Raw genomic sequence first — 13,792 nt, 5'->3', positions numbered from 1 at the left:
TGGCAAAACAAGGAGCGTTCAACCCTATTGTTACTCTCGTAAACCACATTCCCCTATCTGACATTTTTCCATCATCAAAGATAGATCCCGCAATGTTTGGGCAGAGTATTGACACATTGCTAGTCAATTCAAGGGAGCCTGCTATGTCTCAATACAAATGACTATCCCATCAAAGCCGTGGTTTCAACAATTCCCACATTTTACCAAAAAACAAATTTCTTCACTTATTTGAATGAGGATTGGACAATGTTCCATTCATTCCCATATTTTTAAAATTCACGTCCATTGACTCCCCTGATTGTACATTATGTGGTCTAGAAGTGGGAACTTTAGATCACATATTTTTTGGCTGTCCGTTTTTTTGTACCGCCCAATATAAGAGTTGCTTTTCCTCTCCTAAACACGCTCATTAAAGAACATAAATATACATTAATAAAATAAATACCAGAATTAATAAAAGCATTTCCATTTACATGTGTCCCAATTACGTCCTCTGCGTGCAAACTGTACATTAATATCTCGAATAGAAAATGAACAGTGAAAATGTCAAGTGACCTCCCAGATAAGTATGGTCCAGTAAGTATATTATCTGCCTGTAAATAAATTGCACCACCACATTCGTTTATCAAATGCATTGTACATATATTTTTTGTATTAATGATCGACAAACAGGTGGATGCAATCTGTTGATAGTTAGGCATAAGTTGATTATAGTTTGTCTAGTCTATAGTTAGTAATAAGATATATCATGGTAGAAATAAATTATACATTTGTACAGCGCCCTTGAGGTGATTTTTCACAAAAACGGCGATTTATTAATATAATTAACATTTAATAATTTAAGATCGGCTTTCTGACGATTTTTTTAATATCGTTTTAATTAGAATTTTTACAGATAGGTTTGTTAGGTACCCCGGATGAAAAAATGTTTTCATCATTGCTCTTCTATCAAAAAGTTTTTCTTGTAAATCAATAATTTGGGAAACAATAAGCAAAATCACTTTTAATCTAATTTTACACAATTAAATTAGTATGGATTTTACAAACCTGTTAAACCTGTTAAAAATTAATAACGCCATAGTTCTCTCCTCAACAGTTTTTAGTGGGAAAAACAGATTTTATTATGTTTTGTTATAATATAAGGATCGCAGATATTATCTACAGGGTGTGCATTTAAAAAAATGCAAATACGAAAAAAAAAATATTTTTCTTGCCACCATAAAGTCCATAGAACATAATATATCGTACACACTCAACTATTGTATATCATATACACCAAACTATAAAACTTCTTTAAAAAAAAAAAATCCCTTTATTGTTTCCATAGTTTCTCAAATAATAGCATAATATAAAAAAATGATTTTTTACACATTTATCATAGATTAATTCATGATAATTTTTAAAAAAATTAACCCACATAGATGCTGCCTTTGCACACATGGGTAATAAATATAATTTTTTTAAGTGACATGAAAGATATTAATGGAGATTTTAGTTTTTTTATGAGCAAATTTGTAAAGTGAAACAGATAAAATTAATAAAGAATTTTGAGCATTAGTTTTTACAATTAAAATAAATTTATATATTTTTAGCGGTTACGTCACCGCTCCTAGGGTCATCATATCATAACCAGATCACACCAGTAAAAAATCTAAATTAACAATCAGACTTACGAAACTTTGAAATATCGGGACCGCGATACGTAAACTGCTGATAAGAGAATGTTTGCATATAGGGTGATGCAAACGTTCATACAATGAACCGAGTTAGCGACACTGCGCGTTGGACGTCCAGACGCTACTCCAACCCGTGGCAGACAAGAACAAAGGAATCAGCAGCTACATAAGCGGTGGAGGACCTAAGTACACCATCATTCCATTCAACAATTTCGACGCGACATCATCCCATTCGAGAAGTCCGACTCGGCGTAACGGAGGAATTGGTCATTATGGCCGGTTCCCCCTTTTCTTCACCTCATCGCTACATACCTACACCCGACTTTGCACGGACTACAACCATGGACTCACCACTTAACCATGGATTTCACCTGAATGCCCTGGCCCAGGCTATCATTCCTGGCCAGGGCGTTCTCTGACCTCACGCGCCTAGACCCTGTGACCACATCATCGCCGGTCTGCGCCTCGGCCCCGCGAACATCGTCGCTGGCCTGAATCTCCCGCTCATCTGCCGATCAGGTCCATCGCACCTTCGGCAACCTCGTTCACGCTGAAGTACCCGGAAGACTCCTCGCCTTCACCAGTGCACGCCCATGAGTCCGGTCTCCATCAACGCGGTGTCGACTCACTGACCCACATCTTGACCATTCTACTGCCGCCATCGTCGTCTACACTTGGTATTATTATCATCGATCCAGATTCATCTTCCAACGGCACAATTATACAGACTCGCAATAAACGCTGTGATACCACACAACATCATATTTCATTGTCTCACTACCATATCCCAATAGCTTGAAATTTAACTCGTATTATAATGGAAATTTTGAAGTTGTAATATATATTAGAAATGTTGTAGTTAAGTAAAACTAAGACAGAATTAATTAAAAAATTTACAGAAATATTTTTTTTAAATCTAAATAATTGAAAACTAATTTATATATATTTTTTACATAGGGTGATATTATATTAATTGTGTATAGGTATGTGTTTTAATAAAAGATAAGATGAGCGAGAGTGTATTTATTAAGTTGGTATTAGTATTGCTGTGTTTGCATTAAGTTTATGTTTGTTTGAGGTGTATAAAAGTTATGTATTTAATTAATGTACTACAAAGTTTTGCATATCTTCGATGCATGTGTTTGGATATGATATAAACATTAATCGAGATTTTTATGAAATAACTAGCTTTACCCTGACACGCATTGCTGTGACTCAGTCTGTCTGTGCAAATAGATAAACAATAGCGTTGCTTATACGTGCAACAGGTTGCGCTTTTTTTTTAAATAAGGTTTTGTACCTGTCATAGGTGACATCTATATGATATAAAACATACGCGTATTCGAATGCAATGTTGTGTAAAAAATTCAAAGCAATCGGCGAAGAACTGTGGGCGATTTAAGATTTTGAGAAAACAAACATTTACATTTTATTTATAATTTTTTTTTATTCCAAGATAGTATATTACAAAATAAAAACAAATTTATAATGTAATATTCCCAGTGAGTTTACAAAACTCATTTCGGGAAAGAAAACATTAGATTAAAGACAAGACAACATAAATAAACGCAGAAGTTATTTTGGAGTTCCAAAGAAAGAATGTGTCAGTCATTAATAAAACTGCTGAGGAAATAGCTTTTAAGGGCTTTTGCCAATGTTTTTTTGTTCATTGCCGGAAGTTTTAGGTTACTATGTAATGCGTTGTGTTGCTTATGTGCAATGTATTGTAAGGAGTTAATTCCAAATTTAGTCGTGTAAGTAGATGACGATAAGTGTATTTGATTTTGTGATCGTGTTTTGTGCTGGTGTATGTCGGAATTAAAGTCTGGTTTAGTGTTGGTGTGTGAGGAGTGTTGAATTATTTGTAGAATTGCAGTTGTGATGTTATACTTTGGCAGAATTAGAAAACATAGATAGATAGATATCGTATACCTAATACAATTGAATGTATGTTTCATAAAGTCATCCAGTATTTGGAGCTATAAATAATTTCATATCATCATAGTTTTGTAAAAATTCCTGTTCAAACTCAAGGTCTGGACAAGAATCGGCGTTTAACTAGAACCATTCAAATGTTCAAAATAAAATTGGCACGGATCAACGATTTAGATGGTCATCGAATAACGTAGCTTTTACACCACCCGCTTAAAAATGTTTTTCTAATAACTACTCGTATCGTTTGTGATCTAGAAATTTTCAGTAATTTTTTTTTTGTAGTAACGACTTGCACTTATGTTAATTTGTGATATGGAAATTGTTAATAAACATGTTTTTGTTGTAACTACTCGTACTTATGTTAGTTTTCGATCTAGAAATTTTTATTAAAAATGTTTTTATAGTAACTCCTAGTACTTATATTAGTTTGTGATCATCTAGAAATTGTCAATAAAAATGTTTTTGTAGTCACTACTCGTACCTATGATAGTTTGTGATCTGGAAATTGTTAATAAAAATGTTTTTGTAGTGACTACTCGTACTTATGTTTGTTTTTGGTCTGGAAATTGTTAAGTTTGTAGTAACTACCCTCACACAATATTATGTTATTTTGAGATTTGGAAATTTTCACTAAAACAATGTTTCACGTGTGACAGTGTAGTTTCCGGAGTGTTTTATGAGTTGATTATGCAGTTTTACATGTTGTGGTATATTCGAAACTGTGGTACATTGAATCTTTTTTTACATCCGTACCTGAAAACGTCACGTAGTTGTGAAGTATTTCCGTAGCGATGCCAAATACCCACCCGGTGTCACTTCTGATGTAAGGCGGGAACAGGCGGTAAATATTTGTGTCTGGCGACCGCAGTCGCTTTTCCAAAATGGTCTGGTAAATTATTAAAGCGGGCGGAAGTGGCTGCCTCCCACCCCCCCGCAGAGACATTTCATAGGACAAGCTTTTTCTAGTCATTTCCGCGCGTACTTATTGAAACAAGCGGGGCTTTCAGGAATGCGGACCCTTTGAAGCTCTTGTTAAAGTTTAAACGAAGAATATTATGTCTTACAACTGTCTACATCTATTATTGTTTCATAATTAAAGGATTTGTGAAGCTGAAATTATTTATTAAATAAAAAATTTTACCTCAGAACCATTGCCTTTCAAAAGAAGAAATTTACCTTTCGAACTTAATTTACTTTTCGTATGATTGAAAAATTGCGATATGTATCTAATGAGATTATTAAAATACAAGCCACGTTATATTTATACTAATTGCCACACCTATCCAGTGATATTATAAAAGTATAAGCAACGTTATATTCATACTAATTGCGAGATCTATCCAGTGACATTATAAAAGTATAAGCAACGTTATATTCATACTAGTTGCGAGATCTATCCAATGACATTATAAAAATACAAACCACGTTATATTCATACTAATTGCGAGATCTATCCAATGACATTATAAAAATACAAACTACGTTATATTAATACTAATTGCGAGATCTATCCAATGACATTATAAAAATAAATACCACGTTATATTAATACTAATTGCGAGATCTATCCAAAGAAATTATATAAATACAAACTACGTTATATTAATACTAATTGCAAGATCTATCCAATGACATCGTAAAAATACAAACCACGTTATATTAATACTAATTGCGAGATCTATCCAATGACATTATAAAAATACAAACCACGTTATATTAATTGCGAGATCTATCCAATGAAATCTTAAAAATACAAACCACGTTATATTAATACTAATTGCGAGATCTATCCAATGACATCGTCAAAATACAAACTACGGTATATTAATACTAATTGCGAGATCTATCCAATGACATCGTAAAAATACAAACCACGTTATATTAATACTAATTGCGAGATCTATCCAATGACATCGTCAAAATACAAACCACGTTATATTAATACTAATTGCGAGATCTATCCAGTGACATTATAAAAATACAAACCACGTTATATTAATTGCGAGATCTATCCAATGACATCGTAAAAATACAAACCACGTTATATTAATACTAATTGCGAGATCTATCCAATGACATTATAAAAATACAAACCACGTTATATTAATTGCGAGATCTTTCCAATGAAATCGTAAAAATACAAACCACGTTATATTAATTGCGAGATCTATCCAATGAAATCGTAAAAATACAAACCACGTTATATTAATATTAATTGCGAGATCTATCCTATGACATCGTCAAAATACAAACTACGTTATATTAATACTAATTGCGAGATCTATCAAATGACTTCGTAAAAATACAAACCAAGTTATATTGATACTAATTGCGAGATCTATCCAATGACATAATAATACAACAACTGTCAAAGTGAGTACACGTATTCCTTAACCTCTTCATAATAATATTATTAAATAGTGTTTATACTAATAATAGTGGCTTAAAACAGTTACCAGTATAGGTTAAAGAAAGTGCTATTTAAAATTACGTAAACATACTACCTATTACGGTGAGAATTAACAATTTTATTATTAAAATTATATTCTTGAATATTGCTCGAAGCAAAAGGCGAAATTAATCATAAATGTGCCAATAATACAGTGTGAACTCTGCGGCAGGTACCTATATTAAACCTTACCTGTGCAGTACCTATTCCAATATAAATCAGGGGTGTTGCACTGTGCGGTTCAAAAATATTAACGAAAAGTTTCAGATATCTAAATTAATATGGAATCTATTAATTTCGTCACAATTGCAAAGGAAGCAGTTGACAAATTAACAAATGTCATGATGAACCCTAATAATAAATTTAACAAAGAGCAGATTGCAAAAATAATACCGGAGTCCAACAACATCATGGCTTCAATTTCTCATATGGCGGCTATAATGGCGAAGTTGGAAGGTGAACTCGCCGTTTACAAAAACTTATCTCAAAATCAACCGACTCAAAAAATTCCAGACCTTTGTGAAACCATAATGGAATTGGAAGAAAGGAAGGAAAAATCGAAAAATGCAATCTTTCTAAACGTACCGGAAAGTGAGTTGTCTCAAGAAGAAAATTTGACAAATGACTCAAAAATAATAATATCCACTATCAAAAAAATTGATGACATACCAACACAAAATCTAAAAATATACAGACTTGGTGCTAAAAAACCTGGAGTCATCAGACCAATTAAAGTGGAATTTGAAGATTCTTTCCAAGTAAAATACATTCTTCGGAATAAATTTAAAATTACCGATGGAATAAAGATAAAACCGGACTTGACAATAACTCAACGAAATCACATGAAGAATCTGATAATAGAATTAGAACAACGGAAAAATAGCGGTGAAACAAATCTCACAATAAAATATGTTCATTCTATTCCGAAAATCGTTCAACAGCATACACCAAAAAACTACACAATAAACTAAATCACTGTTACCTATATTATCAAAACGTCAGAGGAATTCGAACTAAACTGGACACTCTCAGACTAGAAATAACTACTTCAATATTTGATGTGTTGATTTTCACAGAAACTTGGTTACATCCGGATATTCACACTGCAGAACTAGGAATGTCAAGATACAACGTTTTCCGCCGGGATAGAAATCAATCTACAAACGATGACATTAAAAACAATAAAAGAAGAGGTGGTGGAGTTCTGATTGCAGTAGCGAAAAATATTGTCTCCAGACAGTTAAATACAAAAAACGTTGAAATAGAGCAATTATTTGTTATGATTAATACAGGTAAAAACAGAATTTTATTGGGTAATGTGTACATTCCGCCTAAATCGGATTTAAGTATTTATACTAAGCATTTTGAAGATATTGAAATTTTACAATTAAAATATCCAAAAGTAAAAATAATTATAACTGGCGATTTTAATCTTCCGAACATCATTTGGAATCAAAACTTTATGGAATTGACAGGTATAGAAAACGCTGGCTTGTCAACTATAAACAAAGAAGTTATAAGCATGTCAAATTTTATAAATCTAACACAATTAAATAAAATTGAAAATTGTAATAACAAAATACTGGACTTGGTATTTTCAAGTGATACTTCAGTAACTGTAGCAAAATCAAGTGAAATAATATTACCTGTAGATAACTATCATCCTCCATTAAATATTAGCGTATCACTAAATAAAATACCAAATCTACAGTGCAAAAAATCACTTCACAATTTTAATAAAGCTGATTTTAATCATATTAATGAATGCTTAAATGCTACTGATTGGACTTTTTTAAAACAAGAAAATATTAACGAAAATATCAACGTATTCTATAAAATAATTCACAATATCATAGAAAAAAGTGTGCCCTACATTAAATGTAAAAATAATGATTTCCCTCAGTGGTTCCGTAAAGATTTAATTGACTTGACTCTATTGAAAAAGAAAATACATAAAAAGTACAAAAATTCTAAATCAATTAAAGATTATATTCAATTCAATTCAATTCGGCGCCAATGTCACGATCTTTCTAAAAATTGTTACAAAGAATACTTAAATAATGTGGAAAATTCAATTGCAAATAACGACATCAACACTTTATGGAAGTACTCAAAGTCATTAAAAAGAAATGAAATAGATATACCTGCTAGCATGTATTATAACGGCATAAATGGTAATAATGCAGAAACTATTGTTAATTTATTTGCTTCATTTTTTAAAGATGTATATGACAACACAATTGATAATAGTGAAATTCCTTTTTTTTCATCTAACATCAATTTACAAATTTCTAACATTCACATAGATATAAATGAAATTAAAACCCATATTAACAAATTAGATATAAAAAAAAGTTCAGGTCCTGACAAAATACCACCAATTCTATTGAAACACTGTATACATGCCTTGTCGTATCCCCTCTATTTAATTTTTAATATGTCATTGTCATCGGGATATTTTCCAATTGCATGGAAAAATAGTTACATCACACCCATATTTAAAAAAGGTGACAAATGCGATATACGCAACTATAGACCTGTGTGTATACAGTCAACTATTCCAAAACTATTTGAAAAAATTATTTTGGATAAAATTATTTTTAAATTAAATGGGATTATAACAAGGTTTCAACATGGTTTCATGAAGAATAGATCAACTCTGACAAATCTACTAATATATGAAAACTTTATAGCGAATGCCTTTGCAGATAAATGTCAAGTAGATTCGATATATACTGACTTCAGCAAGGCGTTTGATAAAGTTTGTCATAAAATATTAATAAATAAATTATGGAGTATGGGTATAACCGGGAACTTTCTTAAATGGGTAGAGAGTTATTTAACAAATAGGCAACTGTTTGTAAAGTTAAATGACGTAATATCGGATGCCTTTTCTGCCACTAGTGGTGTGCCACAGGGCTCCCATTTAGGACCAATACTGTTTATTTTATTTATTAATGACATAGTAGACGTTTTTTCCGATGTTGATATCCTGTTATTTGCTGATGATTTAAAATTATATAAAAAAATTAAAAATATTTCTGATTGCATGATTTTACAAAAAAATTTAAACAACTTGTTTAATTGGTGTATATGCAATAAACTGGCACTTAACATTAGTAAATGTCAAATAATAAGATTTTATAAAATAAAGAAACCGACAATTTATGAATACAATCTTGACAAAATTACATTAAACTCAGTAGAAACAATAAATGATCTAGGTATTATTTTTAACTCAAAACTTACATTTATTAGCCATATAACTAATATTATTAATAGAGCAATGAAGATTTTGGGATTTATTATTAGAATAACCAAACAATTTTGTAACATTGATACTATTCGCATTTTATACATAACGTTAGTGAGAAGCATTTTGGAATATAACTCTACGATTTGGGCTCCACATTACAATATCCATATTCAAGCGATTGAAAAAGTCCAGCATAGATTCCTTAGGTATATTAATTTTAAATTAGGTATTCCAAGAGAATCCGTGGACTATAATTTGTTACTGGACTAATCTCGTAAATTTATCAGATCGCAGAAAAATCTGTGATCTATTAATATTATATAAAATAATTCACTCGGTCCTGGATACCCCTGATTTAATAGAACTAATACGATTTCATTGCCCTGGTCGCGCTAACAATAGACTGACTCTACCGTTCTACTATAATAACACACACACATTATCACATTATTACTCACCAATCAGTCGATTACACATTTTGGGAAATGAACATTCCAACATCGGCGACATTTATTTTTTTAAATTAGCGCAATATAAACATGCACTCAAAAATTATTTTTCCATAATGTAACTTTATATACACAATATAGACATGTTGAAATGAAATGATGATATTTATCATTGTTCTTTTTTTGTTATTTTTGGTAGTGATACACAAAATAATTGTATGTTATTTTTAAGTTTAAAACTATTATTATGTAATAATATTATTTTTCTTACTTTTGTACTCTGTTATATGTTTATTTATAAAAGGCAGTATAGCCGTTTATGTATTTAAAATAAAAAAATAAAAAATAAAAATACAAACTACGTTATATTAATACTAATTGCGAGATCTATCCAATGACATCGTCAAAATACAAACCACGTTATATTAATACTAATTGCGAGATCTATCCAATGAAATCGTAAAAATACAAACCACGTTATATTAATACTAATTGCGAGATCTATCCAATGACATTATAAAAATACAAACTACGTTATATTAATACTAATTGCGAGATCTATCCAATGACATCGTAAAAACACAAACCACGTTATATTCATACTAATGGCGAGATCTATCCAATGACATTATAAAAATACAAACCACGTTATATTAATACTAATTGCGAGATCTATCCAATGACATTATAAAAATACAAGCCACGTTATATTTATACTAATTGCCACATCTATCCTGTGACATTATAAAAGTATAAGCAACGTTATATTCATATTAATTGCGAGATCTATCCAATTACATAATAAAAATACAAACTACGTTATATTAATACTAATTGCGAGATCTATCCAATGACATCGTCAAAATACAAACCACGTTATATTAATACTAATTGCGAGATCTATCCAATGAAATCGTATAAATACAAACCACGTTATATTAATACTAATTGCGAGATCTATCCAATGACATTATAAAAATACAAACTACGTTATATTAATACTAATTGCGAGATCTATCCAATGACATTATAAAAATACAAACCACGTTATATTAATACTAATTGCGAGATCTATCCAATGACATTATAAAAATACAAGCCACGTTATATTTATACTAATTGCCACATCTATCCTGTGACATTATAAAAGTATAAGCAACGTTATATTCATATTAATTGCGAGATCTATCCAATGACATTATAAAAATACAAACCATGTTATATTAATACTAATTGCGAGATCTATCCAATGAAATTATAAAAATACAAACCACGTTGCCGAACATGTTGTACCGCTCATGAAAAGGATATCCATTCAAATAGTATATGTGTATGAAATAGCCGTATGAACGGTTCACTAAAGTATGTTCTCCGGATCAGTTAAGTAATTTCACTCCATTCATTAATGTAAGCATGTGTCAAACATTAAAACATAATAAAGACATTTAATGCAAAACAATATTAAAAATCTTTCATACTGATTACCATTCACAAGCATTCAGCATTTCATTCCATGATAAATCCATTGATTACCGTACCATTGAATAAAAATAATTTTTATGTATCACTAAACAAATCGCTTTGAATAACGGATATGATATACAACTATTAGAAAATATTCTTAATAAAAAATTTAAACAAATAGTTTCAAATAAATTTCTATTTAACAAGTCCGTTATTCCTAATAATATAAACATGAATCAAACATTCCAATGGCGTAGAGCCCTGTATACAAATAACTTTTCTTCATAGAGCGTTAAAAAATTCCCAGTTTAGGTAAATACTCAATTAATAATAGAGATAATGACGATAAACTATGCCACTCGGGCATTTATAAACTTAATTGCTAAGATTGTTCTTCTTTTTATATCGGAAAAACGGCCGGGAACGTCAACGTAAGAGTAAAAAAACATCTACGATGTTTAAATGATGGTTCCATGATAACTCAACACAGTGACAATTCAACACGCTTTTAAAAAGTGATAAGTCATTAGAAACGATGTAAAAAAAAATTAAACCTAACCTAACCTACTTAACCCAGTTAATAAATTTTTTGTTTCATCACTTTCAATGACTTTATATAACTTTTTAAAGATGTGATGAATTATCATTTTGATGAGTTATCCGGTCACCTATGTGACTACCTAATTATCTTTAGTTAATAATAGCCTGACGAAGCTTAGGAAAAGCGAAACCCGGTTGGCGATCTTTGCTAATTCAAAAAAATAAAAGTGGTGTTACTACACGTAATTCACATAATTCATAATTGAAGTGTGTTTTTTTATTTAATTTATAATAAATACACATTTCGAACACATAATTATTCATAAATAAAAATTATTTCAATTATTTTTATAAGCAATAATTACACAGGTCTACAAATTGACATTTTTGAATTTTTTTTAAATGGTAATGGTTGAATTATATGTATTTTGGAATGCTGAATTCGAGAATGCCATCCATTTTGACCCATCACGTAAGGATTTTCCGCTAAGTGGAAATTAAAATATAGGCAAAACCCGCCTTACACTACTTCTGTGGGGAATGTTCAAAAGAAAAAATCATAAAATTATACAAATTTAATTAATTTTAAGTCATAATATATTTTATTTACATCATATGCAATTATAAATCTATATAAAATATGCTTTTTTTAGTTTGGAAGCTTTGTTTTGTGCTTTTTCGTTTGTGGGACGTTATACTTTCCCTATGCAGCATCCAACAGTAGTCGCCCATCATATTTATATCCCATCGACCTTGATACCTTCTCTCCATTTCTTTGATATCTTGGTGAAACCTCTCACCTTGCTTCTCACTAACTGCACCAAGATTTTAAATCTCGGATCAGGTCGTTTAATTCAGCTTGAGAAAATTGTTGAGGTCCACTGGAGTCGCCTACTTGAAACTCGTCACTATACCTTTTTTCTGATTCACTTTCTGATGATGGCAAATCGTCCAGGCTTTGGGGTTCTTGTGGTGTAGGAATGCCAGGTCCGCGAGGGACTGGGCGGAGTGCTGAATCTATGTTTGGGTAGCGAATTTGTTTTTTATTTTTGGTATTATACCCTTGCACATTGCACGAACAAAAGTAGCAGTCATCGCTGTGGTTTCGAGGCTCTCTCCCAATATATATGTGATTCAAAACTAACTAATTTTATCGTCATGAGTTACTAAGTGTTTTGTTTCAGTCTATAAAACTTAATATTATCTTATAATAAGTTGTAAATAATAAAAAATATATATTTCCGCAATAAACCCCGTTTTGCGACTTAAGATCGGCAATCCCACAGTATTTTGCGTTTTTGCGGAAAAACCTTACGTGATGGAATTTTTTTGATAATTTTCCCGAATTCAGCAACCAAAAATACATGGGAATTATCTCTTATTTCAAAGAAAAAAAAAACGTTGCAGACCTGTGTTATTAGCCTGAAACACTCATCCACATTGAAAAATCTCCTGATAAAAGATACATGACGCCAACGGGACTAGATTCCCGGTCTAGGTCCCGTTGGCGTCATGTATCTTTTATCAGGAGATTTTCAATGTGGATGAGTGTTTCAGGCTAATAATTATTGCTTATAAAAATAATTGTTACCCTTTGTGCTATGCATAAAAAATCTTGTCTTAAACATTAGTTTACCAAAAAAATAATAATTAAAAATTATTTCGGTACCTATTATCAAAATAGGTACCGAAAATAGTAAATTATCACTTGTCTGACATGATTTATATGCAAATAGTTCCAAATTTGAAAATTAAAACTTCATTAAATTTGAATAATTTTACCCACTACGCACGAATATCATTACATCACCCATGCACTGACAACAGAAATTAGTAAGTTTAGTGATTGATCCTGGGCTGACAACGTGTTGAGGAGTTAAAGTAGAGAAAATGATTTATCTTTTTAAATCCCAATTTATTCAAATGAAATTTTTTGGAATAACTCAATGAGTAAAACCTCAAATTGTAATATTTAATTATTGAAGACAATATTAGCAATTCCTTTAAGAAAATCTGAAACAAA

This window comes from Hesperophylax consimilis, chromosome 9 (genome assembly GCF_061612785.1).
Source record: "Hesperophylax consimilis isolate HC1 chromosome 9, BYU_Hcon_1.0, whole genome shotgun sequence".
Lineage (NCBI taxonomy): Eukaryota > Metazoa > Arthropoda > Insecta > Trichoptera > Limnephilidae > Hesperophylax > Hesperophylax consimilis.
The sequence above is the reverse complement of the archived record's forward strand: the minus strand, read 5'-3'. Positions refer to the sequence as shown.